Here is a 5,942-nt window from a genome sequence, read left to right as displayed (position 1 = left end):
CTCATATACCACAGTGCTCATGTGGAGGTCAGGGGACAGCTTGTGGGAATGAGTCCTAGGCGTCAAACCCAGGTCTCCAGGCGTGGTGGCAAGCACCGTTATTCTCTGAGCCCTTGGAGACGGCAGTCTCTCAAAGTCTTGTAAATAAACATGCTCATAAAATTCACATTGCTGCTTTTCACTTTGATTTCATGGAGTGGTGGCGGGGGTAGTCCTCCAGTGGGTGGGAGTTATGGGCTGGGGGGGGACTTGAGAATGGGTCTGGGGCTTGCTTCTCAGATGCGCACTTCAGGCCTCCGCTTGGTTTCCAGAGGTGGTTTCCTGTCTCTCTATTCATGCGTGCCCTGCACCCGCTCTTTCCTTTGTAGGTCTGGACAATTCGCAGTGCGCTTTGCTGTGCAGAAGTCCTGGTCCAGGAAGTACTGTTGCTTAGCAACAGGTTAACAAGTTCTTCCTCTCTGTGGCCCATGACAAAAGAGCTGAGCAGAACCTCCAGCTCTTATTTGTCCAGCAAATAGACAAGTGGTCTCTTGTGCAGGCTTATGGATGAGCGGTAGAATTTCGTCTGCCTTTAGCTACAGCAGGGATGAGAATGTGTACTTGAAATCAAACATTTATTGGAAGTTACATACTTGTTTGACTTGACTTTAAAAAAATTTTATAAAAATAAATTAAAAAGTTTATTGTTATTTGTGTGTGGGCATATATGTGTGTGTGCTTGGTGTGAGGAGGGCTCATGTTCCATGCAGAGGTCAGACGACAACTTTTTTAAAAACATATTTTACATTAGTTTATTTAGAAATGAGAGGGAGGGGTAGGGGAGAGAGAGGGAGGGGTAGGGGAGAGAGAGAGAGGTGCCTACCTACCACAGAGCACTTGTGGAGATCAGGGGACAGTTTTCAGGAGTCAGTCCTGTCCTTTTCATCATGTGGGTCCTAGGGATTGAACTCAAGCTGTCAGCAGGTTAGACAGCAGCAAGTCCTTTACACACTGAACCATCTTGACACCCTCTTCAATTAATCTCTCTCTGTGCACGTGCTCAGACATGTGCCTACAGGTACCCTTGGAGACCAGAACAAGGTATTCGACCAGCTGATAAGTTATGGGGCCACCCAGGGAGGGTACTGGGAACAGAACTCCCCCAAAACTGGTGAACTATCTTTGCAGTATCCCACCCAGCATTTCTAAAAGGAATAGCCATTCTTCTTTGACAGCTTCATACATACATGCCACGTATCTTGAGCACGAGCATCCTTCTTTACTTCCCCATCACTACTCTTTCATGTTCATGGCCTCTTCTTTGTTCGCTTTTTTTTTTTGTAACCCAGTGAGTCCAATTAGTACAGCCTGCTCTGACCTCCGAAGGCACCAGACCAGGCATGTACATGGTACACAGACTGACATGCAGGCAAAACACCCAGACACAATATTGAGACATAATTTACACACAACTCTTATGTGTGCAGTTTAATGGCTTTTGCTCTATTACAATATCAATTTTTAAAAATCACGCATTTATCATTATTGTGTGTGCCTGATGTGTGTATATGAGTGTGGACACTTGTGCATGCCGCAATGCTTGCGTGCAGATCTGAGGACAACTTTCTGGGGTTGGGGTTCTCTCAATGTATACGTCCCTGATTTTCATAGAATCTGTACGATTCAGGGCTGGAGGTGTGGCTCAGTGATTAAGGGCATATACTGTTCTTGCACCCATGTTAAGTTTGGTTCCTGGCACCCATGTCAAGCAATTCAAAACTACTTGTAACTCTAGCTCCAAAGGGAACCGATGTCTCTGACTTCCATGGTGCCTGCACACGCGCGCGCACACACACACAGACACAGAGGCATCTATCTATCTATCTATCTATCTATCTATCTATCTATCTATCTATCTATCATCTATCTATCATCTATTTTCATCATCATCTATCTAAATAACAATAATGAGAATAAATTTTAAAAGAAGCTATACAATTATGCAATAATATTCCATTTTTTTTCATCCCCAGCCTCTTGAAACTCTGATTGCACTCTGCCTCCTTGAATTTAATTATTTATTCTTATTCTAGCCTATGCTTTTGTGTTATACTTACACAATTATTACCAGGCTGGAGAATTGGCTCAGAGGGCTTAAAGTATGTAGCACTTTCTCCGAGGACCTGAGTTCGGTTGCCAACACTCACAAGAGACACTCACTAGGGGCTCATGCACACAATACACATATATATATACATGAAATCTTTTTTTAGAAAATAAATAAATCATTTGCTAAGGCAGAGCAAGGGATTTTCATCTATTTTTATCCCCAAGAATGTTCTAGTTTTAGAGTTGAAGTTTTGTTAAGGTCGTGGCCCATCCTCTTTCACCTGATATTGTCTCCTTCCTAATAAGCTGGCTGGACCATTCCGTGTTCTGTGAAGGCCCTGGTGAGGGTGACTGCTCTGGCTCCGGGTGGCCAGTCTCTCCTAGCACTAACTGCAGGAATTGGATGTTTTGTTTTTGTAGATGATCTTTATCAAGACAGAGACATTTCCTTCCTATTTCTGCTCTTTGGAGACTTTTTCTCATGAATGGGGACTTATTTTTTGTCAGATATTTTTTCTGCCCTCTGTGGACAGATATATATCCCCTTTCAGTCTGTGTTTTACTTCCCAGTATCGAACTAGGCCTGCATTCTTAGAAGAAACCTCACTTCATCACAGTGTATAATTTTTTTCTATGTAGCTGGCCTCTATTTGATGATATTTTTTAAGGTTGATGACGAGGGTGGGAGACATGTCTGAGCAGGCGAGTGTTACTGCTCCTGCAGAGACCTGAGTTCAGTTCCCAGCATCCATGTTGGGTATCTCACATCTCCATGAGATCTGGGGTCCTCTTCTGGACTCAGGGGCACTTGGATGTATGTGAACATACCCACACAGGTGTATAATTAACAAAAAACTTAATTGATAAAAATAAATAAAAATAAAAATACTGATAACGAGCAGTAAACTTTAGCCAGTCTAGTAATATCGATGCATATAATACTTTAATATTAATATATTTTAAAGTATTTTTATGCTTGTATTAATGAAGAATATTGGTCTATAGTTTTGTTTTTTGTTTGTTTGTTCAAGACAGAGTTTCTCTGTGTAACAGTTCTGGCTTTCCTAGAACTAGTTCTTGTAGACCAGGATAGCCTTGAACTCACAGAGATCCACCTGCCTCTACCTCCTGAGTGCTGAGATTAAAGGTGTGCACCACCACCACTAGGTTTATAGTTTCTTATTTTTAATATGTCTTTGGTTTGGGTATCATAGTGATACATACAAACACACCCATGTGAACACATACAGACACACACACACATGAACACATTTTACATTTTGAATTCTCTCAAAATTGTTGAGGATTGGCTTTCCACCTTTATTTCTTCTCTTTGTCTTTTTGTGGAAGAATTTCAATAGTTGTCCTATTCTGGGTTCTCCTTTACATGGTCTGATTTAGCATGTTTAGCATGTTCCTCTCTTACTTTAGGAGTTTTTTCCTTCCTTTGTTCCTTTCCTTTTTTTTTCTGGTAAACTGCTAGTTAAAGTAAAAAGGCAATAAAAGCAATAAGCGACTCAGCAGTTTGGAGGACTTGCTGCTCTAGCAGAGGGGTTCACAACAATCTGTAACTTATCAGTTTCAGGAGGTCCAACACCCTCTCTGACCTTCACAGACATGCATGTAGTGCACACACATACAAGCAGGCACACACACAAAGTAAAATGAATAAATCAGAAGAAGATTCTAAGGAACGAGAACGCTCTGGAAGTCTGGGAAGAGTGAAACAGCCTCCACAGGACAGCAGCTGAAGATGCCCAGGGAAGTCAAAGGTAACGTCTGAAGAGAGGAAGCCTGTCAGAAGCCAAGTCTTAGGTCTTTTATTGCTGTGAAGAGACACCATGACCACAGCAGCTCTTATATATAAAGGAAAGCATTTAACTGGGACCGACTTACAATTCAGAGGTTTAGTCCGTTATCGTCATGGTGGGAAGCGCGGCAGCACACAGGCAGACATGGTGCTGGGGAAGGAGCTTAGAGTTCCACATCTGGATCCTCAGGCAGCAGGAAGAGAGAGAGACATTGGGCCTGGTTTGAGCATTTGAAGCCTTAAAACCCATTCTCAGTGACACACTTCCTCCAAAAAGGCCACACCTCTCAATAGTGCCACTCCCTATGTGCCTATGGGGCCATTTTTATTCAAACCACATAGGCAGTCGCAAGATGGCTGCACAGCCTGGAGAATTAGAACGGCTAAGCAGAAAGAGTGAAGCTGACTTCAGCCCTCCAGTGGGGGGTGGGGGGGGGGGGGGGGGGGGTAACCACAGGCTCTCCCACCACATAGGCCAGGAGTATCGGTCTGGAGAATGGTTGCTAATCCCAGCCACAGGACAAGTCCATAGTTTTCATAAGCCTTAAATCCAGTTGTTGGATTTGGCGAGGCGGTGATTCCTATGGGATAGTTTAGCACTGGGGAAGTCCATGTGTGTACTCTGCAGACTTTGGAGGACTATGCCCAGGTACATCTTGAGAGGGGATGCCTTGCTCGACACCTCTGTCTGGTGGGCCTCTCTGGTGTGCAGGACACAGATACACTGAGAAGCCTAGATAGCAAGAGGCTACCTGCTGGCAGGCTCAGAGGACAGCAGCTCCACCTTCTTTGGCTGAAGCCAAGGTCACTGAGGGGATTGACAATCAGGAGCCAGAGGTCAACAGGCTTCTCCAACTCCATTCTTCCTCTCTGTCGTGTGTTTTTCCATTGGCAGGACTGAGCAGTCTGATTCTTAGGTCAGCGGATGCTCTCTGCAACCTCCTCCATCCTCGGGATGTGTAATTTTGAGCAGAAATCACAGAGACCCGTAAAAATCTCAGTGCTCCAGCAAGCTCCCTGAAAGCTCCACACTCCTGGACATTAACCATTAGCAGCCCCAAGCTATACAAACTGAGCAGTCTCAGGAGGGAGAGTAAAGGTGCCTAAAATGACTGTGGCCCTGTTAAGCAACTGACTGCACCACCCCATTTGCATGACATGAAACAGAAGAGCCTCAGCTTCAGTTGGCATCATCTTCCACCTGACCACAGAATATTCTGGAGAACTCAGGAAGAGACTACTCTAAGACGTTGTCTGTGAGGTCCCCCCCCCACTTTGCCCTATATTTTTCCTTTTGCTCTTTTTATATATTTGTTAATTTCTTTTAAAAATTTGCTCTTATGTGCGTCTCTGTGTGTGTTCACGCACGCACGCACTTGCGTGTGCATGCATGCACACGCATGTGAACATAAGTGAGTCAGGCTGAAGTTTCTTCTGCAGTTTTTGCTTGGAAAAGAGTTCTTGTCTAAAGGCACTTTTAATTCACTGTGCCCTTTCCTGGTTCTTTCTGCTGAAGTCTGTTAGTTTTTTTCCTTGTATGTCTACATTCCCTGGTGTTTCCTGTTGCCAGATTCTGCAGTATGGCTTGAGCACCCAACACAGCAAGGCCAGGCCTGCAGAGTTCCGCCCTCTGCTGTGCCTAGGTCCTGGAGTCCCTTTCAGTCCAAGTTCTCCCTGCTTTGATGTCCAGTTACTTCTTATGTTTGCTTTCTAGGCAGTCTTTTTAGTCTACTTAGCAGAACAGGAAAAGCTTCCTTGACCCCATCGCTCTGGAAGCAGGTTCTGAGTGTGTACGAGTGTGCCTTCACTTCCTGCAGCTGTCCTTTATGTTTGATTTATTGCTTGTGTCCTTGACTTTCCCTTTCTTCTCCACATTTGCTTGGATCATGGTGGTATTTGTGTGATCTGGCCACTGTCCTCGGGGGTTTCTATGACTTGTATTTATTGCTGCTCACTTCAGCGCAATCGGAAGGTTGTCATGTCCAACAACTTCTTTCAAGAGTTCCTGGAGCCGGGCGGTGGTGGCGCACGCCTTTAATCCCAG

The sequence above is a fragment of the Microtus ochrogaster genome, chromosome 16, assembly GCF_000317375.1.
Source record: "Microtus ochrogaster isolate Prairie Vole_2 chromosome 16, MicOch1.0, whole genome shotgun sequence".
Taxonomy (NCBI): domain Eukaryota; kingdom Metazoa; phylum Chordata; class Mammalia; order Rodentia; family Cricetidae; genus Microtus; species Microtus ochrogaster.
Note: the sequence above shows the minus strand (reverse complement) of the source record.